General features: G+C 41.7%; 1 long non-coding RNA gene across 5 annotated transcripts in view; it reads left to right on the top strand.

The window, feature by feature from the left end:
* Positions 1-13884: 13884 nt before the first annotated feature.
* The window catches only part of LOC123332051, a 142021-nt gene continuing 129628 nt past the window's right edge, over positions 13885-26277 (top strand). Inside the window, exons 1-2 of one of the 5 annotated variants that reach the window (XR_006548902.2) lie at positions 13885-14046; positions 16755-16860. This is a non-coding gene — a long non-coding RNA (uncharacterized LOC123332051). Of the gene's footprint in view, positions 14047-15255; positions 15412-16175; positions 16195-16754; positions 16861-26277 lie in introns of those variants that run through there. The other 4 variants (XR_006548900.2, XR_006548901.2, XR_006548899.2 and 1 more) reach the window with 4 other exon arrangements.

Raw genomic sequence — 26277 nt, 5'->3', positions numbered from 1 at the left:
AGCAAACAAAAGCCCAGGACCAGAGGGCTTCACAGCTGAATTCTACCAAAAATTTAAAGAAGAGCTAACACCTATCCTACTCAAACTCTTCTAGAAAATTGCAGAGGAAGGTAAACTTCCAAACTCATTCTATGAGGCCACCATCACCCTAATCCCAAAACCAGACAAAGATGCCACAAGAAAAGAAAACTACAGGCCAATATCACTGATGAACATAGATGTAAAAATCCTTAACAAAATTCTAGCAAACAGAATCCAACAACATATTAAAAAGATCATGCATCATGACCAAGTGGGCTTTATCCCAGAGATGCAAGGATTCTTTAATATCTGCAAAGCAATCAATGTGATACACCACATTAACAAACTCGAAGATAAAAACTATATGATTATCTCAATAGATGCAGAGAAAGCCTTTGACAAAATTCAACATCCATTTATGATAAAAACCTTCCAGCAAGCAGGCATAGAAGGAACATACCTCAACATAATAAAAGCCATGTATGATAAACCCACAGCAAACATTATACTCAATGGTGAAAAATTGAAAGCATTTCCCCTAAAGTCAGGAACAAGACAAGGGTGCCCACTCTCACCACTACTATTCAACATAGTTTTGGAAGTTTTAGCCACAGCAAACAGAGAAGAAAAAGAAATAAAAGGAATCCAGGTTGGAAAAGAAGAAGTAAAACTCTCACTGTTTGCAGATGACATGATCCTTTACATGCTGCTGCTAAGTCGCTTCAGTCACGTCCGACTCTGTGCGACCCCATAGATGGCAGCCCACCAGGCTTCCCCATCCCTGGGATTCTCCAGTCAAGAACACTGGAGTGGGTTGCCATTTCCTTTTCCAATGCATGAAAGTGAAAAGTGAAAGTGAAGTCGCTCAGTCGTGTCCAACTCTTAGCGACCCCATGGACTGCAGCCCACCAGGCTCCTCCATCCGTGGGATTTTCCAGGCAAGAGTACTGGAGTGGGGTGCCATTGCCTTCCCTGGATCCTTTATATAGAAAACCCTAAAGACTCCACCAGAAAAATACTAGAGCTAATCAATGAATATAGTAAAGTTGCAGAATATAAAGTCCCTTGCATTCCTATACACTAGCAATGAGAAAACAGAGAAATTAAGGAAACAATTCCATTCACCATTGCAATGAAAAGAATAAAATACTTAGGAATAAAACCTACCTAAAGAACAAAAGACCTATATATAGAAAACTATAAAACACTGATGAAAGAAATCAAAGAGGACACAAACAGATGGAGAAATATACCATGTTCATGGATCGGAAGGATCAATATAGTGAAAATGAGTATACTACCCAAAGCAATTTATAGATTCAATGCAATCCCTATCAAGCTACCAATGGTATTTTTCAGAGAACTAGAACAAATAGTTTCACAATTTGTATGGAAATACAAAAAACCTCGAATAGCCAAAGCAATCTTGAGAAAGAAAAATGGAAGTGGAGGACTCAGTCTGCCTGGCTTCAGACTATACTACAAAGCTACAGTCATCAATACAGTATGGTAGTAACACAAAGACAGAAATATAGATCAATGGAACAAAATAGAAAGCCCAGAGATAAATCCATGCACCTGTGGACACCTTATCTTTGACAAAGGAGGCAAGAATATACAATGGAGGAAAGACAATGTCTTTAACAAATGGTGCTGGGTCAACTGGTCAACCACTTGTAAAAGAATGAAACTAGAACACTTTCTGGAGAAGGCAATGGCACCCTACTCCAGTATCTTGCCTGGAAAATCCCATGGACGGAAGAGCCTGGTAGGCTGCAGTCCATGGGGTCGCTAAGAGTCAGACACGACTGAGTGACTTCACTTTCACTTTTCACTTTCATGCATTGGAAAAGGAAATGGCAACCCACTCCAGTGTTCTTGCCTGGAGAATCCCAGGGATGGGGGAGCCTGGTGGGCTGCCATCTATGGGGTCGCACAGAGTCAGACACGACTGAAGCAACTTAGCAGCAGCAGCAGCAGAACACTTTCTAACACCATACACAAAAATAAACTCAAAATGATTTAAAGATCTAAATGTAAGACCAGAAATTAGAAAACTCCTAGAAGAAAACATAGGCAAAACACTCTGACATAAATCACAGCAGGATCCTCTATGATCCACCTCCCAGAGTAATGGAGATAAAACCAAAAATAAACGAATGGGACCTGATTAAACTTGAAATCTTTTGCACAACAAAGGAAACTATAAGCAAGGTGAAAAGACAGTGTTCAGGATGGGAGAAAATAATAGCAAATGAAGCAACTGACAAAGAATTAATCTCAAAAATATACAAGCAACTCCTGCAGCTCAATTCCAGAAAAATAAACGACCCAGTCAAAAAAATGGGGCAAAGAACTAAACAGACATTTCTCCAAAGAAGACATACAGATGGCTAACAAACACATGAAAAGATGCTCAACATCACTCATCAGATAAATGCAAATCAAAACCACAATGAGGCACCATCTCACACCAGTCAGAATGGCTGCTATCAAAAAGTCTACAAACAATAAATGCTGGAGAGGGCACGGAGAAAAGGGAACCCTCTCACACTGTTGGTGGGAGTGCAAACTAGTACAGCCACTACGGAGAACAGTGTGGAGATTCCTTAAAAAACTGGAAATAGAACTGCCACAGGCCCCAAAAATCCCACTGCTGGGCATACACACTGAGGAAACCAGAGCTGAAAGAGGCACGTGTACTCCAATGTTCATCGGAGCACTGTTTACAATAGCCAGGACATGGAAGCAACCTAGATGTCCATCTGCAGATGAATGGATAAGAAAGCTGTGGTACATATACACAATGGAATATTACTCAGCCACTAAAAAGAATGCATTTGAATCAGTTCTAATGAGGTGGATGAAACTGAAGCCTATTATACAGAGTGAAGTAAGTCAGAAAGAAAAACACCAATACAGTATACTAACGCATATATATAGAATTTAGAAATATGGTAATGATGACCCTAGATGCGAGACAGCAAAAGAGACACAGAGATAAAGAACAGACTTTTGGACTCTGTGGTAGAAGGTGAGGGTGGGATGATTTGAGAGGGTAGTGTTGAAACGCCTATATTATCATATGTGAAGCAGATCACCACTCCAGGTTCGATGCATGAGACAGGGTGCTCAGCGCTCAGACAGTGGGATGACCATGGGGGATGGGATGGGGAGGGAGGTGGGAGGGGGATTCTGGATGGGCAACACATGTGCGCCCATGGCTGATTCATGTCGATGTTTGACAAAAACCACTACAGTATTGTGAAGTAATTAGCCTCCAATTAAAATAAATAAATTAATTTAATAAAAATAAATAAATATTGGGCTGTCTTCTGTATTTGTGTTGTTTATACATCATTAAGTACTTGGCAGAGAAGATGGGGGCAAGAGGGAAAGAGGCAGTGAAGCTTAAGACTAATTTAAGAACAAGTACATTTTGACAGTCCATCTGAAATTTTCATTGTAAATCAGTGAAAAATAGCAGTTGATTTACAGAAAAAGGAACCCCCTGTTAATCTAAAATGTGAGCTGTATCCATGAAGTCATTCACAACGTGCTATTCCAGAATATGTGACAGTACTCTGGAGTCAGTCTGTCTGGGTTCAGATCCTAGCTGTAAATAAGATCAGTAGTAATACTTTGAAGCCATGCTATGGCTATTTTCTAAGGGCCTCAATGTATTGCCTAGCTTATACATTCTTACACAGTTCTTTTGCAACGTAGCTTGATAGATTTACGTGCTCTAAGTCCAGTTAACTTTGGCCACTTAAACACTTGGTAGATTTGTGACGTCACTACTACTACTGCTTGATTGCTTAGAATTCTTCTAGGGCAGGGCTTGGCAAAGTACTGTCAGCAGGTCAAATCCAGCCTACAGCCTGTTTTTCTACTGAGGTTTTGAAACAATTATATGAAACAACAAACAAACTCAAAGAAGATGTGACAGAGGCAGTATATGCCCTGTGAAGTGAAGTGAAGTCGCTCAGTCGTGTCCGACTCTTCGCGACCCTGTGGACCCGCCAGGCTCCTCTGTCCATGGGACTCTCCAGGCAAGAATACTGGAGCGGGGTGCCATTTCCTTCTCTAGGGGATCTTCCCGACCCAGGGATCGAACCCGGGTCTCCCACATTGGAGGCAGATGCTTTAACCTCTGAGCCACCAGGGAAGCCCATATGACCTGTAAAGCCTAAAATATTTACTATCTATTTTTTGTAGAAAATATTTGCCAACCCCTCTTCTGTGTATGAATTCATTCTTTGTCTTCTAAACATCATACTTATCTAGCCAATAGCAAAGCAAGATGCCTATCACATTCTGATACAGTGTAAATATGGTATAGGAATAGATGTTGGTTTATTCCCCACCGTGTAGTTCATCTAACCTTTGTTTTCAATGTAGCACCTAATGGAGATTTAAAAGCTCACCGGAGAATTTCCTTTGCATGACTTTGAGGCAGGATTGTGTTGAAAATCTATGTGTGTGTCCAAGAAAGACTTTTTAGATTGTGACCCAACCAGGTTGCAGGCTTGTTTAGAGTAAATACAAGTAACTAGACATCAGTTTGTTTTTAAACCATCTATTTTCTTCTGGTTGGTTTTCTCGTGTGCTCATACTGAATTCTTTCTTTCTTTGGCTCTTCCCCTACCCATTCCTCTGTGTGCACACACACATGTACATGTTCCCTTCAGCTGAATCTCTGTGGTCTGGAAATTATTTCTTGGGTACATAGGATCACTGAATCATAGACTATTAAAGCAATAATATCCTGTAATATTTTTGTAATATTTAAGGAGCTTCAAAATATTTTACACCATTGCATTGTATGCACAATTAAACTAAGGTTCTTATTTTACACACCAGAAAACTGGAGTCATGAGAAGTTTAGTGAAATGTCCAGGATCACACAGCCAGGAAGGGACAGAGCTGGACTAGAGGCTAGGTCTCCTGACTGTCATTTCATTATCAAAAAATACAGCACTTTCCCTGCTATGTGTATGTCTCTTCTTTTCTCTGAGGTGCTAAAAGCAAGGTGGGTTGGAAAGGAAATGTAAAGGCAGAGACTGGCGTTCTAGCTTGTGCTCTCTTCCTTAGCATTCAGATTGGGCCTGTCCAGTTTCTCTGTCCATACTCCACAGTAAAGGAAAATATTCCATTCAGTTTTAGCCTTTTATTCTTACTTGTCCCTGGATTGCTATGACTGCTCATCTTATTATTTTTGAAACTAAAGCTATTGTTGGTTATTTAGACATAGACTCTGTTCTTTTTTCTTCCCAACAATTTCATCATTTTCAACCTCATCTGGGATATGATGATTTAATGAATTACCTTTAAGACAGAGAATTCCCTAGTTCTGCTAATCTTAACCTAGGTATACTTGGGCAAGCAGGGGCTGAGATTCCTAGGCTTCATTTTTTGGTCTTGCCTCCCAGATCTTCTTTTTAAAAATATTTATTTATTTGGCTGTACCAGGTCTTGACTGTGGTACGTGGGATCTTTTCTTCATTGTGGGATGCAGGTTCTTTAGTTGCAGCATGAGACCTAGTTTCCTGACTAGGGATTGAACTCAGGCCCACTGCACTGGAAGTGTGGAGTCTTAGTCACTGGACCACCAGGGAAGTCCCACTCAGATCTTCCTTCATCTCAGCCTCTCTCTCTGTCTCTTTCTTTCTCTCCCTCTCCCCTCAGGAATATGTTTTAAAGACTTCTGTGAAAGTTCTTAGGAAAGGCCTCTGTCTCCATAAATAGAAAAATAAACCACCTGAAGTGTCCACTTCATTTTAGAAGCTACTTGGTTTATTTTTTCATGTCTCTAGAGACCTGAAAGAATTTTTTTCCCCCAAGGTATAGCAGATTCTAGTGGGATTTAACAAGTAGAAGCTGTGTGCAGATTGATAGGGTTTAACTGGAGTGGATAAAGATTCTTTTTTTTTTTTTTTTTTTAAGCTCATGAAAATATCCTTGGTTGAATTCAGAGAACTCTCTGTGTTTAAGATGGTCTCTTAGGGCTTTTCACCTCTCAGCTCAAATTCCAAGCTTCTCAGGGACCACTTAACATTAGCTATACCTGTGTAGCCAAATCACTCTCCATATTTCGTAGGCTAAGCTATATCATCAGTGACTGGGAATCAATGATGGAGATGTTGAGTACAGACCAGTCTGAATTAATGAAGCATTTTAATCTTCTGTTGCCTGGGATATGGGTCCTTAGAATAGCCACTTAAAAGTTTAAACACGAGTTGTTGGGTTTTCCATAAATGGTTAGCTGAATATTTCTTTGACTAGATTAAGTAGCCCTCTAGCTTGTTTATAGTAATCGCCATTAAGTCATCACCAATTCTACGTGTGTAGGGTCCTAATCAGTGGGTCTCGCATATAAACCAGGCTTATTCTTTGGATTACAAGAAATTATGCTATAGTCACTGGCAGGTACAACCACAGTGAGAGCGCATGGAAACAGATAAATCACTTAAGTAGTAATAAAGGAACAGAAGATAGTTTCATGCATTTAAAAGAAAATTCAGATGCTACAGAATGGATGGGGAGGCACAGGATTTTTTTCCCCCCAAAAAGGAAATATCTACCTCTGGTCACTGGGCACTTCTACCTGGCCTCATGCTACTTTTCTGACTTTTTTACTCAACACACATGGGTCCAATGCACACTCCGTCCAGGTGCTACCTTTTGTCCTATACTTCACAAAGGCCCTTTTGTTCAGTGGCTCTTTAAAGTGAGCAGTGTAAACAGTGGTCAACGGCGTTTTAGTAGCTCCTGCTGTTGCCGATCATTGGCTTCCCTTCACTTCAGTTCCCCTGTTCGTTACTCTGACATTTGATGAGTTGAGATCTACCCTCTCCGCACTGTGCAGAAAGCCTGCAGCCTCTTTAGCCAAGTAGCTGGCGTTCACTGAGTACACCAACATGGATGCACCAGATGCTGAACGAGAGCTGAGCACGGAGATGCTCCTGAGTGATTCCCTTAAGTACCACATTCTGAGAGAGTGGAGGGCCTTGGTGGAGGAAATATTTGAGATGCATGAAGAGGATGGTCAGGTGTCCTGGGCCAGGAACCTAAGTTATGTCACTGGCATTTTTAAGTTTCAGAGCTTTGATTTATTGCAAATAAAGCTTTATTAGTTAGGCCAGAGTTGGACAAGACTTAATGACTGAATAATAGTGACTCCTACCTTTTCAGACTTTCCATACCCCAGCACTTGGATAAAAGGAAAATATTTGAAGAAGATATCTTGCTAAGATTGTGTTCTAGTGGCCCATTCTCCCATTCATTTGTAGCCTTGAGTGACTGACATAGGGACCCAGACACCCATAAATTGGAGCTCTATCTGCGCTTGTTTGCTGTTGTAGATTCTGTTAATATCCCCACTACCCATCTTTACTTTACCTAAAGAGTTCTGTTCTGTGAGGGCCTTATTCTACTCAATCAAAAAATGTAATTGAGGAACCACATACATGAACCCATGCCTGTGCCAATCTCTTGCTTCTCTCAAGCAAAAATGTATCCATATAATGTCAATGCTCATGATTCCAAAAGGGCCTAAATGTTAATTGTTTGTCACTGAATTCTCCCACTGAATGGTGAAATTTTCAGGCATTTGACAAGTCAGCAGAAGAAGGATTTTTGATGGTGGTGGTGGCAATGTTCCTTGGTATTTCCTTTTGCTATCCTTGGAAATAACCACCTTTTTGTGGTTTTTCAGTTGCTAAATCCTGTCCGACTCTTGGGACCCCGTGGACTGTAGCCCACCAGGCTCTCTGTCCATGGGATTTCCCAGGCAAGAATACTGGGGTGGGTTACCATTTGCTTCTCCAGGGGATCTTCCTGACCCAGGGATAGAACCTGCATCTCCTGCATTGACAGGTGGATTCTTTACCACTGAACCACCTGGGAAACCCAACCATCTTTTTAAACCCCATGCAAAAATCCCAGTGAGCATTTTCCATACACTTCGATTCCATGACCTAAGTGATTGTGATTCCAGTAATACTGCATAGAAGCACACAGGTTCAAATAGACACAGTTACTCTAGAGTAGTGGCTTGAGGGCCATGCTCTAGCAAAGGCAATGGAAAAAGGCCCACTTGACTTCACATTCCAGGATGTCTGGCTCTAGGTCAGTGATAACATCATTGTGATTATCTGGGTCGTGAAGATCTTTTTTGTACAGTTCTTCTGTGTATTTTTGCCACCTCTTCTTAATATCTTCTGCTCCTGTTAGGTCCATACCATTTCTGTCCTCTATCGAGTCCATCTTTGCATGAAATGTTCCCTTGGTATCTCTGATTTTCTGACCATTCAATTCCATTCCTAGGTATGTACCTAAGAAAGTAAATGTGAAAGTTTTAGTCATTCAGTCCTGTCGAGCTCCTTGTGACCCCATGGACTATAGCCTGCCAGTCTCCTCTGTCCATGAAATTGTCCAGGCAAGAATACTGGAGTGGGTTGCCATTTCCTTCTCTAGGGGATGTTCTCGACCTGGGATCAAACCCATGTCTCTTGTGTCTCCTGCACTGCAGGCTGATTCTTTACCATCTGAGCCATCAAGGAAGTGAGACGTGAAAATATATGTCCACACAAAGACTTGCACACAAAAGTTCATAGCAGCAGTATTTATAATAGTCAGAAAGAGGAAATAGTATTCATTAACAAGAGAACAGATAAATAAATTGGGGTAAATCTATAACCACTTGAGAATAAAATGGAACAAAATACTGATTAACAAAAATGACATGGACAAATTGTTACACAAAAGAGTACATACCTTAAGATTCCATTTATATACACAGAACAGGAAAAACTAAACATGGTGGAAGAATATAAGAAGAGTGGTTCCTCTGGGGATGAAGGTAGAATTGACTGGGAAGTGGCATGAGGGAACTTTCTAGAGGCAATGGTAATGTTGTAAATCTTCATAAGGATTTGGGTAACTAAAGGTGTGTGCATTTGTTAAAACCCAGCATTTATACATGTAAGATTTGTGCATTTCTTAAGTACATTTTAGAAAGATGTGCAAACAAATATTAAATGCTAGTTGATGATATGCATGCTATAATCATATAGCATGTAGGTTGAAGTATATTGATGTCTGCAATTACTCTGACATGCACCAAAATTAAGATGGATTTATTGATGAATAGAGAGGGATGGATAGATGGATAAAGCAAGTATAGAAAAATGTTAATGACAGAATTTAGGTTGTGAGCATATGGTTTTCACCAGAGAAGGCAATGGCACCCCACTCCAGTACTCTTGCCTGGAAAATCCCATGGACAAAAAGGAGCCTGGTGGGCCGCAGTCCATGGGGTCACTAAGAGTCGGACATGACTGAGCAACTTTATTTTCACTTTTCACTTTCATACATTGGAGAAGGAAATGGCAACCCACTCCAGTGTTCCTGCTTGGAGGATCCCAGGGATAGGGGAGCCCGGTGGGCTGCCATCTACAGGGTCGCACAGAGTCGGACATGACTGAAGCGACTTAGCAGCAGCAGCATATGGTTTTCACATTCCTCCAAATTTTCTGTATTTAAAAAAATTTTTTCCAAATAAAAATTTTGGAAAGAAACAAGACCTGGGTTTGAAGCCTGACTTTCCAGCACTTAGAGCAAGTGACTGGGAAAATTACATGAACACTCAGTTTTTCTCTCTCTGCAAAATGGACATGCTAATAGGAGGAGGGATACCCAATGAGGTAGCTACCAGCATTTCACAAACTGATACTTGAGACCAAATATAAACATTGTGAATATAGATTATGACTTTTTTTATTCAAAAAGATTTGTTTTGTTGCATATGGGGTTGCATGAGCCAGGGTTAGGCCACTGGCCAGCAACCTTTAGAGGCTGATGATATTACCCTGGTTCAGTTCAGTCTCTCAGTCGTGTCTGACTCTTTGTGACCCCATGAACCACAGCATGCCAGGTCTCCCTGTCCATCACCAACTCCCTGAGTTTACCCAAACTCATGTCCATTGAGTCGGTGATGCCATCCAACCGTCTCCTCTGTCGTCCCCTTCTCCTCCTGCCCTCAATCTTCCCCAGCATCAGGGTCTTTTCAAATAAGTCAGCTCTTTGCATCAGGTGGCCAAAGTATTGGAGTTTCAGCTTCAACATCAGTCCTTCCAATGAACACCCAGGACTGATCTCCTTTAGGATGGACTAGTTGGATCTCCTTGCAGTCCAAGGGACTCTGAAGAATCTTCTCCAACACCACAGTTCAAAAGCATCAATTCTTCTGTGCTCAGCTTTCTTATAGTCCAACTCTCACATCCATACATGACTACTGAAAAAACCATAGCCTTGACTAGACGGACCTTTGTTGACAAAGTAATTTTGTTATTATCCACATCTGTCCCTTGATATATAGGTAAAATTTTTTACCTAGGTAAGACTTTTATCCATTAAAATTTTCAGAGTGAATTACATTCATTTCCTTTTTGGTGTGTACACACACACACACACACACAAGAATCCTATAGATTGATGACCCAGCAAGTTGTTGCAAATAATGGTTGGGAACACTGAAGCCCTTTGTATTCTATCATTCATTCGACAAGCAAAGATTTATTGAGCATTTACTATATGCCAACACTGTGTGAGGCTCCAGGTTATAGAGTTGAGTAAAACACAATTTCTGTTCTCCAAGAGCCCACAGTTTAGTGGGAAAACAAATAGGCATGATAACAAAGACAACATAGAATGAGAAGAGCTGTGAGGGTGGAAAGGACAGGTAATAGGACTCCTGCTGCTGCTGCCATTTAGTCGCTCAGTCATGTCCAACTCTTTGTGACCCCATGGACTGTAGCCCACCAGGCTCCTCTGTCCACGGATTTCCCAGGGAGGAATACTGGAGTAGGTTGCCATTTCTTCCTACAGGCCATTAAATTGAGCTTGGTGCCATGAAGTGTCGTGCTGCTCCTCATTCATAGAGGTGACACTCAAAGCCATGTCTCTGCTAGTTTTCACTGAGGCAACCACCTTCTCTCATGAGTTTTCCAGCTTCTTTGATGAGTTTTTATATCCTCATCTAATCTGTTCATCCCTAGGGTGAGTAATAGTCACAAGTGTTTCTTCTACCAACACTTGACCTTCTAAGCTGTGGAGGGTTGCTCATCACAAATTGTATGGTTAGCTCTGAAAATGAGTCTTTCAGACACAGATGGGGGAAAATTCTCCCCATCATTCCTTTGTCTGTTTCATCTTCATGCCTCCGCCAAGTTCAAATCACTCTGTTCCTCCAAAATTTCAAGTTTTCTCCCATGCACTCACCGGTCCTTAACAAGCTGTTGATGTTCCAGGAAATGTCTTTTCCTATGAAAGACACATCATGGCAATGAAACAGCTGGAGTCCTCTGACAGCAAATCAGCGAGGCCTTGGGGTATCAGTGTGATGAGCAACTCAGCCAGAAAGTGTCTATTCTCTAGCTGAGCAAATGTCATCTCCACCAGGAAGCTGCAAAAGGATGGCGAGAGACTGCACTGAAGTGTCTGTGAGGCTGAGTTCCAAGGATAAAAAAAAAATCTATAAATACAAATATGCTGCAATATGGGAGTGCCTGATTCAAGGGTAAATATATGAATGCATCTCTCTTTAGAAGATTCAGAAGCACAGTTTACACGCTCTACACATTAAATGGAAATGATTATAAGTAATGTGTCTTAATAACATAAGCTTAATAATATTAATTCATAGATTTCCCTATGATAGACTCTTGTAAGAAATTAATTGTGGAACTAAACAAAATAAAATTTACTACCTTTGTACTCGATAAAAATGGCTACCTACCACCAGCAGGATAAGTCTGCTGAGTTTAGCTGTTAATTGGAATTGGTTTGCACTAACCCTTCCATACCTTTATTAAAGTTATCAATATCTTTCCGAGCAGAGGCCCAGGCCAGTTCAAAATAAAATTGTGTGTCTGTGTGTATTGGGATAAATGTAGATACATACCTGAAAGACTAATATTAAATCACCAGAAATTTATTTTGCCATGTAGGAACACACACACACACACACACACACACACACAATTACCAACTACTATTATTGTTATTTTATGTTATGTTATTTTAAAAATAAGCAAGCATGAAGGCCAGAGTATTCAAATACAAACAGCCAATTCAGTTGACTACATTAAATTAATAGGACTAACTTAGTCTCTGTGAAAAACAAAATTGAAAAATAGGCAAATCAAAAAATAAAAGCAAAAACATAATTAAATTTAGCCTGTGCTATCTTTGTTTTTGTTTTCACTTCATCCCCAGCAGGGGTAAACTCTATCACAGACTGGCACACTTCCATGAGCTGCCATATGGAAACAACTGATTGAGAGTTTGGGCGGATCCCAACTATTAATATAAGAAATGGGCTAGGGACTATAATTCTGAATCGGGTCCTTTCACGAAGCTTTGTTCCAAATGTGAACCTTCCCTCTGACTAGACAATGCCCTCTTTATCACAGGATTTTGACAAGGTTTCTGACCATTAAAAAAAAAGATCTAGGTGTAACTTGGATTCTCTGGTCTGCTGAATATTCAGTGAGGGATGGTTCAAAAACAAACAAACAAACAAACAATAGGATGATCAATGGGATGTGAAAATCTGATTGATCCCAAAAAATTGTTAGCATATTAAAAAAATGAAGCTACTCCTCTTGTATCTTGGAAGAGCTAGTCAATAATGGTAAGTCTTTGAAAATTATACTCTTTACTCCAAATTCTACTGAAATAATTTGATGTTAAACCAGCTGATCACTTATTATATTGCATTAGGTATTTAGACTTTCTGTAGGGTTTTGACTATCTGCTTTCCATTAGTTGATTTTTTTTGACTTTATATTTGATCATTGTGACTTATGCCAGATTCCTATTGTTCCCTTGACCGTGTGATCAGGATATTAGCAAATAATAGTTGTCTTTTTTATAACCTTGTGGTTTGCATCCTGGCACATTATCATGCCAAATGGTTCACACTCTTTCTAGCTTCCTTTACCATGTAGACTTGTGGTACTTACACATATTTCTTTCTGGCTTATTTCTTATGCTGGGACAATTCCAACATCTCTTCCACTTGACATTATTTTCCCATATCTTTCAGTGTTCTCACTTTTTTGTTACCCAGCAAGATATAAATGTTGTTCTCAACTGAAAATTCAATTCAATAAAGATATATTTGGAGCTACTATTGCAAGGCACTGTGTTAGGCTCTGTGGAGAATTCAGAGTTGAGTGTGGCTCAATTTTTGCCTCTAAGGAATTTATGGTTGAGTAGATGGTGAGGATAAATAATCACCCCAATGTCTACTAAGAGCTGGACCAAAAACATCTACTAAAAGCTAGTTTCCCAGAGGAGAAATATGAGGAAGAAGAGAGTGTATCTAGATAAGTGACTAAAAAAAGGTTTAGAGAGGAGTGGGTATTTGAATTGGATCTTGAAGGTGTATAGGATTTTGATAGGCAGGGATGAAGAGAGTTGAAATGATTCCTGATGTTGGGGCCAGTGTGAAGAAAGCAGGAGAGACTCTATCTTGAAGCTTGTTGTCCATCTTAAAGACAGGATGTGAACTGGGCCTGAACCCTGACCAAAAGTAAGAAAACTGTTGCTAGTGAAAACCAGGTCTTGTGGAGACTTCCCTCCCTAAAGATGGCAAACAGATTGTAGTTGAGGTCAGGCTGCCCCTGTTAGATTAACCATGGAGACATCCCCCAGCTTGTTAAGCATTGTTCCCCCCACCTTTAACCTTAATTGTTTGTTCTCCTAGCACCTGCTTGTTGTAAAACTCAATCATATGCAACAAGGAGGTTGCTAACATGTAACCAGTCAAGTAGTGGGGGGTATAAAACTGGGCCTCTCAGAAACAGCAGGGGCCTTGTTGGGAACTGATTCCCCTTGGACCTGCTGGTGCAGTAAACTGTACTCCATTGTCTTGCATGTCCTCCGAGGTGTGCTTTTCGACTCTGGATTCCACAACACTGATGATTGCTCACACAGAATTTGGAGTCTATGGCAAAGGTAAATAAATAAAAAATGCTACCAATTCAAAGGCTATGTTGATTTAAACTCAGCAAATTATAATTGGCTTAACCTAAGTATTTTCATCCTGTTAAGAGTAGTGAGTTAATAAATTAATTTATAAAAACACATGGAGTTAATTGGGTTCACATCTGTTGGCTATGCAATCTTTGGCAGGTTACTTAGCAGATCTATGGCTCAGTTCCCTTACCTGTTAAAACTGAGATAATGGTTAAAACAGTGTCTGGCGTGTCGTAACATTAGAAGTTAGAACACACCCTCTGTGTGTGTGCTCAGTTGTGTCTGACTCTTTGTGATCCTGTGGATTGTAGCCTGCTCCTCTGTCCATGAAATTTTCCAGGCAAGAATACTGGAGTGGGTTGCCATTTTCTCCTGGGGATCTTGCCAATCCAGGGATTGAACCTGCTTCTCTTGCGTCTCCTGCATTGACGGGTGGATTCTTTACCACTAGCACCACCTGGAAAGCCCAAGCACACAATAAATTGTTGCTATTATTTTTCCGAAACAGAGTCGGTTTATGGAGTGAGATTGTTTCTTGAAGTCTCTCTGCACTTACGGAGGTCCCATGGGCCAATCATTGAAGGGAATGGCAACCCACTCCAGTACTCTTGCCTGGAAAATCCCATGGACTGAGGAGCCTGGTGGGCTGCAGTCCATGGGGTCGCTAAGAGTCGGACATGACTGAGCGACTTCACTTTCACTTTTCACTTTCATGCATTGGAGAAGGAAATGGCAACCCACTCCAGTGTTCTTGCCTGGAGAATCCCAGGGACGGGGGAGCCTGGTGAGCTGCCGTCTATGCGGTCGCACAGAGTCGGACGCGACTGAAGCAACTTAGCAGCAGCAGCAACATGGGCCAATTTGCAGAGTGACCACTGAAATTCCAGATCTGAGCTCTCTGCCTGTAGCCATGATCTGGAAGTCTTATACTGGGTAGAGCTTAGGCTTGAAAGGTTACCAGGAAAAGGAACACATGTGTATTCCAAATCATATGTAGCTGGCAGAGAGGTTTGAAGCTTACTGAGCATCACTTTGCTTGAAGTAGACAATTTTCCAGATTTAGTTACAGGATGCTCAGAGCTGCTGACACCTTTGTGAGCACAGGTGTGAGGCAGTTAGGCATGGATGTGTGAGTTTTTTTTCCAGCTGATACAAAGAAAGTCTGATTGCTTTGCTTTGGTGCCTAACAATAGGCAGAGCAGCTGTGGGCTCACGCCAGGATTACTGGGAGGGAACGTGTTTTCCTCCTGGGGTGGGGGGAGGTTTTAAATCTGGGAAGTTGCTTTGTGAAAGAGGGGCTGGAAGAAGTTGCTGCTGCCGGCTTCCCGGCTTTAGTAAGACCAGGTTTGTCAAACTTACTTAAAAGGTCAACTACATTTATTTATTTTTAGGGTACAAAAGCATTCTTAACAATTGAAGGTGCTTCCTGAGTGTGTTTATGCTTTGTTAACATATAATAATAGACTGTTGACAGAGAGGAGTCAAAATGAAAGCCTTTGCAGCTATGGGTCTTTGAAGATCCATGTGACTTGAGAGTCGGATTTAGTATAAAAGTCAGATTCATTTTCTTTATAATCCCTGTTTGTTTACCACTTATATTTGTTACTTTGTCCAGACTCGTACTACTCACCCCATGACAGGCTGATAAATCAAGAGACAGGATTTGGGGCGAGGAATAGCAACTTTGGGAAAGCCAGCAAAGGAGAAGGTGGTGGGCTAAAGAATCATCCTGCCCGTGTTTGGACATTAGTTTCTTTTGTGCTACCAAGAGTAGGGTGGGTGCGGGCTGGAGGCAAGGTCAAAAGACAATAGGTCTTACAAATGTTTTGATGCTGGCCAGCCCCCAAGGGGATTTGTTACATTGTTCGTCTAGCACCTGCTGGAACTTGGGCCTGGTTGAGATGTTGCCTTGAACCAAACAAATGTATTTTATGCTCCAGAGTAGGAGGTCAGGTTCACTGAAATGGTGTATCTTTTAAGCTAAAGGCCACATCCCTTTAGTGCTTAACTTGCCTGCCTGTTAGTAAAAGCCAGTTTGAGTGTCTGCCGCACAGTGAGGCCGAATTGAAATGCCAGAATTTGGAGCAGAGAAAGGTTTACTGCAGGGCCAAACCAGGAGAGTAAATGGTTTGTATGCAAAACCTCCCAAACTCTTGGGTGGTTTGGGGCAGGGGACAAGTTTTTATAGGCAAAATTTGGGGTGAGGGCCGCGAGGTGTGTGGCTTTCTTCTGACTGATAGGTGATGAAGTAACAGGGTGGAAGTCCACGAATCTGGTACACAGCCTGGAGTTACTGTGTCCACCTGAGTGGACGCCTTTAGTTCCTGCAGAAAAACTCAAAGATACTGTTTTGTATATCCTTTCCAGAGAAATGGGGAACTTGTCCTATGGCTGCAGTTTTGTTTCTTGACTGCTCCTCCTTTGTTTCTGCATCCCCACCCTTCTATGATGAGCAGCTGTTTGAATCTGCCCTTTGGAACTCAGGGAAGGTCTAGGAGGCTGAATGAAGCTATTACCTACAAATGAAAAACGGGGGACCCAGAAAGGCTTTTGTACCCAGAAAGGCCCTACAGGGCCTTGCTCAGTTTCATGCCTGCTTGACCTAATACAACTAAGCAAAAGCAATTGAATACAAAGGCTAAAGTAAAAGAACCTGATCACTTATGGAGTTGGGTTTGCTCTTCCAGATCACATATCAGGCTTCTGCGATGGACCAGGCATTGTAATAGGCACTCAAGAAACAAGGATATTCCCAGTCCTCAAGGATCTTCCCTTCTGGTTTGCGAGGAAATGGTGAGTCCAGTAACAGATGTATGGAGTAGCGAATGGCAGCTAAGGTGGAGTGACTGGGGATTGTGTTTACTTCATCTCTGATCTCATGCCTCTCCCAGTGCCTGCTTGATAAATAGAGGTGAAAAGATTTTAAAATTTACAATAGTAAGAGGGAGATTTTTACACAAATCTGCTGGAGTCCAGAGTGTGCATAAGGTCCAGCCCCTGAAGCGAGTCATAGCAGCCAGAGTCTTTTCTGCATCGAGGTCTCACCTCTTTGATGAATGAGCTCGGAGTCTTTTCTTTGGATGCTGCTGACTCTCTTCTCGTCATTTCCTTACCTTGTGAGGGTCTGTGCTCAGCTGAAGTCTCTTAAGATCCATCTCACAGGTTATTTGAGCCTGGCTGCACTAAACAGATGAGGCAGCTCTCGGACTCTCTCATCTTCATGGCTGCCACTTCTACTTAGGACCAGAAGTGCTCACTGCTTTTCTGAAGAAATGCACAAAGTCAGGAGGGCAGCCACACTTGGCCCTAATCAGATGCTCAGAAGTTGAAGGTGGTATGTGTGTGTGCGTGTGTGTGTGTGTATGTGTGTGTATATATATATATATGAATCAGGAGCGAGGTATGAGGAAGAAATGACAACACACGTAGAGAGGCAGTTAGCCAAGGCACTAGTTTTGAGAAATCCATCTTCTTGGCTGGTTGGATCAGTTTCTGTTAGTAGTAAAATGGAATCCTTGAACTAGTTTGACGGGTTGAAATATTGAGAAACCTCCTTTCTCTTTTAATTCCAGTTCAGAAGGAACGTTGCTCAGCTCACTTTCTGTGATATATAAACCAACCCCTGGCAAAATTACGAAGTCAGGAAAGTTGGTCTTTGGTAGTTCCTCATCTTCACTCCCTTCCTGGCCTATTTCCTCCTCCTCATCCCCATGATGGTTTGTTCCTTTTTCCTTCCCTCCTAGATTCCCAGAGCCCACAACCTTTCTTCTGTCCTATCTATAAAATCCTGTCCTCTGAGAGCATGGAGAACTGCTCCTTCATAAAGGATGAATGACTGATGGCATCCCCAAGAGCCACTACATAGAAGGGGACTCAGTTGGTGGGGTAAATCTCTATATGAAATTTTTGGCACTTGGAAGTTGGAAGTGGCTGGAGATAGGGGTGAGATGGGATGGAGGCATTTTGTTTGCTTCCTGATGCTCCCTGAGTCTAATCTCAACAGGCAAGTGGACCTCTTGCTTAGTATAGTGATAAAGAGATCAGACTGACCTGGATTATACCCTGGATTCATTGTTTAATAGTTGTGTGGCTTTCAACACGTTCTATGACATGTTTGTAACCAATCTGTGTCTCAATTTCCTCCTGAATGTGGGCGAAAATACCTGGCTCATAGGGTTATTTTATGGATTTGGGGATGTGGCAAGACTCTTGGCATGGGCGTTATCCCATAGACTGATCATTTAAGTATTTAGTATTCCAAATGCCACCCTATTTATGTCACTTCTCTGTTCAGAAGGCTTCCATGATTTCCTGCTGTCCTAGAGAACCAAGTCCTAAACCTTGGTGTTTTCAACTCTAAGATTGGACCGAAAAATAAAATACTCTTAAGAATGCTTTGGACAGTCTCTTTCTATCATCTTTGACTATGGAGTCAGACTTGATTGAAGGAGAGAGAGCTTTTCCTGGAGAGCAGTGACATGTATATTAAGTTCAGTTCAGTCACTCAGTCATGTTTGACTCTTTGCGACCCCATGGACTGCAGCATGCCAGGCCTCCCTGTCCATCGCCAACTCCCAGAGTCTACCCAAACCCATGTGTATTGAGTTGGTGATGCCATCCAACCGTCTCATCCTCTGTCGTCCCCTTCTCCTCCCGCTTTCACTCTTTCCCAGCATCAGGGTCTTTTCAAATGAGTCAGCTCTTCACATCAGGTGGCCGAAGTATTGGAGTTTCAGCTTCAGCATCAGTCCTTCCAATGTGTATAAGCATAGGTAAAACCAGTCCTATTCTGTAGAAAAGCATGCAAAAATCTGACCTAGGTCCTCTTCACTTTGGGCAGGGCTTGGATAGATCCCAGAAGCATGCAGGGCATGTTGGTTCTCCATGAACGGGTAACAGGTTCTAGTCACAATTAAACTGATGCCCAAGAAAATAAACCACACGGCTCAGGCACAGTGACCTTGAACTATGACCCTATTGTCCTGGCTTTCAGTCTGGTGGATTTTGAGGCCACTTTTCCTCTACTGACCGGAGAAGGAAATGGCTATCCACTCCAGTATTCTTGCCTGGAGAATCCCACGGACAGAGGAGCCTGGTGGCCTACAGTCCATGGGGTCGCAAAGATTCAGACACGACTGAGGGACTAACACTTTCTTTTCCTTTACTGAACCATGCTGTCTCCTGTTTTCTAGGGTGGGATAGATGTGGGGCTGAATAATAAAACTCCTTTTCAGCCATTAATAAATTAGTTGTAATTAATTTCTCAGAGGCACTTGCAATCCCATGTGTTACCCTAAGGAAAGGGGTCACTTAGACAGGAAAGTGTAGGTGAGAGACAGGAGATTCTACAGGGAGGTCAACAGCAGATGGTACTCGGCAATGGAAGGCAGCAGGAGGGCCCTGGGCAGCTGGAGAGCTGTGAAAAGAAGAGGATTGCCCCAAGCAAGTGTCCTCTGCCTTTCAGGTGTACTTCATTTGCCTTTGGGGGCAGGAAGGGGGGAATATATTGATGGCTGAGATTCACGGTTGACTTGAAATCTGCACAGGACAGGTCACCTAATACTGACCTTCAGACACTGACTGATGTTGAATTTTGCATTCAAACAAGTTACTCTTTGCAGTTAAAATCTCCACAAATGAATCCTTTTTGTAAGCCGTACTGAACATGCTCATGAATCATGCTTATCTATGGATTTACCCTTGAAGGGCTTAGAGATGCAGTCTATCAAAAGTGGCTTAGATCCTCATCCTGCTTCTAGGATTGTCATTGATGAATGTATTTGGATGGTTGGAGTCCCCATCATGGCACCTCCATAGAGCTTGGTCCAGACCCTAATTTTTAGCTGTGCTTGTCTTGTGCTCTGACACCTCATGAGTCTTGCTATTTCTAAATTTTATGCAATTTAGATTTAAAAAAATTAAAGATATTTCCAGGGAATAGAATACTCACATTGGATGACTGAGGAAACATTTCCTGATCTCCATGTACCCAGGAAACCAAATTGGTAGGGCAGCTTCAGTGTATTGTCAAGAACACTTAACACTTACCAGTGGAGTGACCTTGGTCAAGTCACTTTCCCTTGAGTCTGGTTTCCCTTCCATGATACAGGGAAAGATTTCCCTACTTCATAGGATTGTGGTGTTGATTAAATGAGAAGGTGTTTGAAAATAGATGATAATGTATGAATTGCAGAAGGAGCTCATCAAAGGAATAACAGCCTGGAAGAGGTAAAATAATATGCAAATATCAGGTATTAATGTCAAGAGGTATTGCAATCCAGTGGTTTGCAGTGGTTCCCAACCTTCCCGGCACTGGGGACGGGTTTCATGGAAGACAATTTTTTTCATGGACCAGGGGAGGGGGGATGGTTTGGGGATGATTTAAGCACATTACATTTATTGTGCACTTCTAATGCCACCTCTTACCTGACAGGAGATACCAGTCCATGCCCAGAGGTTGGGGACCCCTGGATTACAGAATAGGCTCTGTAATCAAACAGCTTGGCCTCACATGATGGTGTTACCATTTATTAGCTGCATCATTTTGTACGTTAAACTCTCTGAGGCTCTGTCTCCTTACCTGTAAAATGGGATAATAATGGAACCCATTGCCATAGGGTAGTTATGAAGAGTAAGTTATTAATGAGTGCTCAGTGCTTAGCACAGGAGCTAGCACATAGTCAGCTGCTATTATGAACAAAGTAGTGAAACAGTAACCAATTCCTTGCAGTGTGCAGCAATGATCAACTTCCATACAGTCACGTTTGATTATTAAATACCTTTGTTGTGAGGCTGGCAGGACAGATATTATCATCATTTTATGTGGGGGTTAATGAGCCCCTCAGGGATCCTCAGCAACGGTGAAAGGCCTTTGTTTTGGAACCCAGAGCTCTGGATTCCTTCTTAATGTCAAAGCCTCCCTCCTCTGCTTATGATTGAAGCCTGACCTACCATATGGATTATCATCAAGTTATCAAATAAGCCACGGGCAAGGGCAAACGAGGCTTCGTCCCTTTCTCTGTGTTGGGTAACACACCTGAATCAGAGCCCCCTCACTTTGGCTCCTATTACTAATAAATATATTTCATCATGAACTAGATTGCAGCTTCTTTCTAATAGAATTTAAGAATGTTACTGTTTATTGTGTTCTGTAAGCCTTTCCCACGCCTGTTTATTATGAAGCTATCTCTTTTTTTAACTTCTTTTGTTAATCACAGCAGATATCTTTGTCATTTGGGGACTCACTCTGTATTAATGAATATGGATTGGACTCCTCCTAATTGTTCTCTGAATACCTCCCAATTTTCAGGAGTGTAATTGATTTCAATCAACTTCTTTAGTACACTCTCTACACTGTTGAAGCCTGTAATTTTCAAGTTCAATATTTGTGTGCTCACACCCTCAGGAGTGCTTCAGTTATATCCTGTTTTAATCCTGGGATTCTAACCAGTCACCAACTTGGAGTATATTTATCATTAAACTCATTTATTGTTTAGTATGGCTGGGCAATGCTTTAAGGCATAACTAATATATGACCTCTAAATTTTCTGAAAAGCCAAATTACAAGAGCACTTTTAAATTTAAACTACAATCTACTTGGCTTTAGTGAAGAGTTTATTGAAATGTTTCCAATGCCTTTGCTGCTGCTGCTAAGTCGCTTCAGTCGTGTCCGACTCTGTGCGACCCCATAGACGGCAGCCCACCAGGCTCCCCCGTCCCTGGGATTCTCCAGGCAAGAACACTGGAGTGGGTTGCCATTTCCTTCTCCAATGCATGAAAGTGAAAAGTGAAATTGAAGTCCCTCAGTCGTGTCCGACTCTTAGTGACCCCATGGACTGCAGCCCACCAGGCTCCTCTGTCCATGGGATTTTCCAGGCAAGAACACTGGAGTGGGGTGCCTTTAGCTGTATAATAATCCGGGGTGAAGAAACTAAAGGTCACATGTTAGGTGTTTACTGTGGACAATTAGTCAAAGAGGACACAACTCAGAAATAAGCTCATTGGGAAGACAATAATTCATTTACAGAAATCCAGTTTTAGTTTAACTTCTAGAAATGCAGATAATAAACAAATATATTTGGATACAGTTCCATATAATAGCTTTTTCTAGTTTTGAAAAATTTTCCCCATCTGAAATTTTTTCCTTTTTCCCACCTCAAGTGCATGTTCAAAGATCTATGGTGATTTACTATTTTTCTATGTAATTTGGAACAGCTAATTTTACCCTACACTAGATACTCTATCATTAGTTCAGCCTCCAAGAGCTCAAAGCTTATCAGATATTTTTGAGAGGAATACCTAAATTGAGAATAGCTGCTTTCATCACTATATTTGTACTGCAGTTAACCTCATTGAGGTTCTTACTGCCATTCTTCAGCTGGACTATTGCAAAAGCTTCACTGGTCTTCCTCTCATCTCCCCATGTCAAGTTACCACACACATTATTGCCAGAATAATCTCACCCAAACATTATGCTTTCCTTTGTTAGGTCTGCAATGGCTCCCTGTTACCACTGGCCTGGAATGCCAGATCCCATAATCTGAATTTAAAATTTACCTTTCCAACTCGATTTGCTATTATGACTTCACATACCGTATGCTCCAGCCAGCCTAACTAGTGTGATTCCTTGACAATAGGAATTGTCCATGCATGTTCATACGTACCCCTGTGTCTACTTCGGCTGATCCTTCAATCTCCAATAATACTCTATACCACCTTTCTCCATCTGCATTTTATGCATCTGCATTTGTTAGGATAAACAGAGGGCCTCCTCCCCTCCCCCATTTTAAAAAAAGTGACCATAGAGTAAAAAGGCTTTAAAAATTCAGAAGTTCACTTTTTTCTCACGTGAAAGTTCTGTTGTGTTTCAGAATGATAGTGGCTCTGCTTTGCATCTTCATTCCAGAATTTAGGCTTCTTTACAAGTTGCCAATTCAACAAGCTACTGCTCGAGCATTCCCTAAGATGTGATTCTCATTTGAATGGTCGAGGCTGCCCCACCTCCCCCCCTCCCCCACACACATCCAGGACCTAGCTGGAGGAAGAGGAAAGTGAATAAGGCATGTCCACCCTTTTAAGGTGGAGGCCTGGAAGTGGTACATGCCACTTCTCAGATTCCATCAGAAATTAGTCACACACTCCCAGAGAGGCTAGGCAATGTATTCTAGCCACACGTGTGGAAGAAATGGAGGGCAAATTTTGGCGGCCAGCTAGAAGCTTGTCACATTGTTGAAATCTGACTCACATGCCGTCTCCTTCAGATTTTTCTTGAGCCCCTCAGCTGAAAACCATTTCTCTTTTGAACTACTCTAGCCTGGGGCATCTGACTGTCAAGTGTATCAGAATCTCCCATGCTGCTGCTGCTGCTAAGTCACTTCAGTCGTGTCCGACTCTGTGTGACCCCATAGACAGCAGCCCACCAGGCTCCCTTGTCCCTGGGATTCTCCAGGCAAGAACACAGGAGTGGGTTGCCATTTCCTTCTCCAATGCGTGAAAGTGAAGTTGCTCAGTCGTGTCCGACTCTTAGCGACCCCATGGACTGCAGCCTACCAGGCTCCTCTGTCCATGGGGTTTTCTAGGCAAGAGTACTGGAGTGGGGTGCCATTGCCTTCTCCAGAATCTCCCATGGTTCTTGTTAAACTATAGTCTTGGTATTAGCATATACACTACTATATATAATAGATAAGTAAGGACCCACTGTATAATACAGGGAATTGTGTTCAGTATCTTGTAATAACCTATAATGGAAAAGAATCTGAAAGAATGTATATATAACTGAATCACTTAGCTGTGTGTTTGAAACTAACAACATTGTAGATTATGATAAAATAAAAAGATTTAAGATTGCAAACGGAAGGGAAAAAAATGAGTCTGAATCAGAGCAGGGCCTGAGAGTCTGCACTGCTAACAAGCTTCTCAGTGATACTCACGCACTGGTAAGCAGAACATGCTTTGAGTATGGAGGTTCAAACCTATTTTCTGTTCCCCATCTGTGGGATGTAACTTTTCCTGCTTCATACTAGCTATTCCTGTGCATATCTTAACCTCCTTACTAGACAGTTAACTCTCATAGTAGACTTGGGATCTCATTGGCATCTTTCTCACCATGCCTCCCTCCAGCACCAAGAATAGTCTTGTACATTCAGAGGTACTTAATAAATATTTGAATAATTGATGAGCAGTGTCAAGTAATTCAGAATGTTGAGCATAAACTTTCTTTTTTTTTTTTTGAATTAGATATTTTATTTTATTTTTTTTAATTTTATTTTATTTTTAAACTTTACATAACTGTATTAAACTTTCAAAAAGCAGCACTGTTTGTGCCAAGTTCTGGACTATGCTTAGTGCAACCACTTGTTTGGAAATGCTTTATTGGAAGCCCTCACGCCCGTGTAGCCCAGCCAAACCCAGGGAGAAGCTGCCAGAGAGCTGAGCTAAGTGGAATTTAGCAAATGGAGACCACATTTTATCAAGGACTTTTCCCCTCCGTGTGCTGTGGAAATGCTAATACCTGTGTTTAGAATTCATTTCCAGAGTCTTTCTCTGTAACAAGAGTGGGTGGTTTTTGTTCGTTTGTTTTCATGTGTGTGTGCGCATGCACTCGTGTGTGCACATGCCCATGCCCACAGGGCCTCACAAGCCAGTGTGATAAATTTTGTTGAACTGGCAGTTTTTCCACCTGGAAGCACTCAATGATCTTTCATTTGGAAGGTCTCAAGTTGGGCTCCAGTTAAGACTGGATGAGAATGACCCTTCTCAGCTGGCACCACGGTAGCTTGTTCTTTTCTCAATCCTGACATATGTATTCATGTTCTGGGCCTTGAGGGTTGGAGTAGAAGAAGAGAGAGGGCATGAGGTAGACTGGGGTTTTAAGACCAAGGCCATTTGGTAATCTCACTCGAACCACATGGAGCAAAATAAGATCTGAGGTCTCCTGTCTTGCTTCTCTTGCAGACAGGATGAAACCTCTACCTGGAAATTGCTTTATATGAGACAGGACTGAAGTTTCCCTTCGGGGCTCTATGCAAAAAGATTTCCCAGGCAAATGATTCACGTTGTCAAGATCTTAGAGATTCTTAGCCTAGTTGAAGAAATGAGTTTTAGTCTCTCTTAACCCCACCCCACAATTGACTAAGGCAGCAATCACAAAGCACAGAACTTCATTGTGGGGTCCTCACTTGTCACCTGCAAGGCTTGCCTGGTCCTTGGCAGTACCTTTTTAGCCCTTAATTCCATTAGTAGGCTTCTTTGGAATTGAAAAAGGAATATTCCGACATGTTACTCATTTTTCCTGACCCCTTTCCTTACTGTGATGATGTAAGGGTTTACAATATTATCTGCATGTTGTGTCTTGATAGGCTATTACACGTTATTGTACAGGATTTTGTAAGTATTTTACATGTTTTAGCCTTTCCCCATCCTTGGTGAGACCTTATAGCATCATGAGAATAAAAATGTTCCTAACAGGGTTGGGACTATGGTGAGGCATGTCAGGTCCCTAGGGAGGAAAATTTAAGGAGGTGCTCACTTGACAAGTATAACCCTGTTCTTGCCAGACCCTGAGAGTGAGAATTTCCTGAAATCTTGTGCTTAGGAGCCTGTCTGGACTTCTCCTAGTTCAGGTCCTAGCTGTCAAAGCAGAGACCCTGAAGTACCAGTGTTTCTGAGATTATTTGGAGAGTAGAGTCTATTCTTTAACCCCCTTTGTTTTTGGTAAATGCAAGGATCCTCCACATGCAGACGGGAGACACTAAAAATAAAGCTCAGCAATCATGTTTTTATTCATTACATGAATGTAACTGTCATTCTCTTCACTTGCCCTCCATGCTGTAGCTAAAGAAAGTCTTGACAGACACTTCTAACAAGCACACATTCATTATTAGTTTTGGGGCTCTCCTTGGATTTAACTCTTGACATTGGTCTCAAAGCCCCTTGAATTTTCAGACCATCAATGGCACATCTCAGTGCAGACAAACACATTCCTCTGCTGACTAACAATACCCACTTGCAAGGTGTACGCGAATACCACCTAATTAGCTGTGACATGCATTTTTGGCATATGTCGGAAGTTAAAGCCACTTCCTTAGAGGAACTCAAACTCTGAATTTATCTTTATTAAGGCCTTGTCCAAATGATAAATATACACTGCCTCCTTGCTATCTACTGCTTGGAAATAAATCACTTTAGGATTGATTTGCTAACGACTTTCTT

Source organism: Bubalus bubalis, chromosome X (assembly GCF_019923935.1).
Source record: "Bubalus bubalis isolate 160015118507 breed Murrah chromosome X, NDDB_SH_1, whole genome shotgun sequence".
NCBI classification, from domain to species: domain Eukaryota; kingdom Metazoa; phylum Chordata; class Mammalia; order Artiodactyla; family Bovidae; genus Bubalus; species Bubalus bubalis.
The sequence above is the reverse complement of the archived record's forward strand: the minus strand, read 5'-3'. Positions and strand labels throughout refer to the sequence as shown.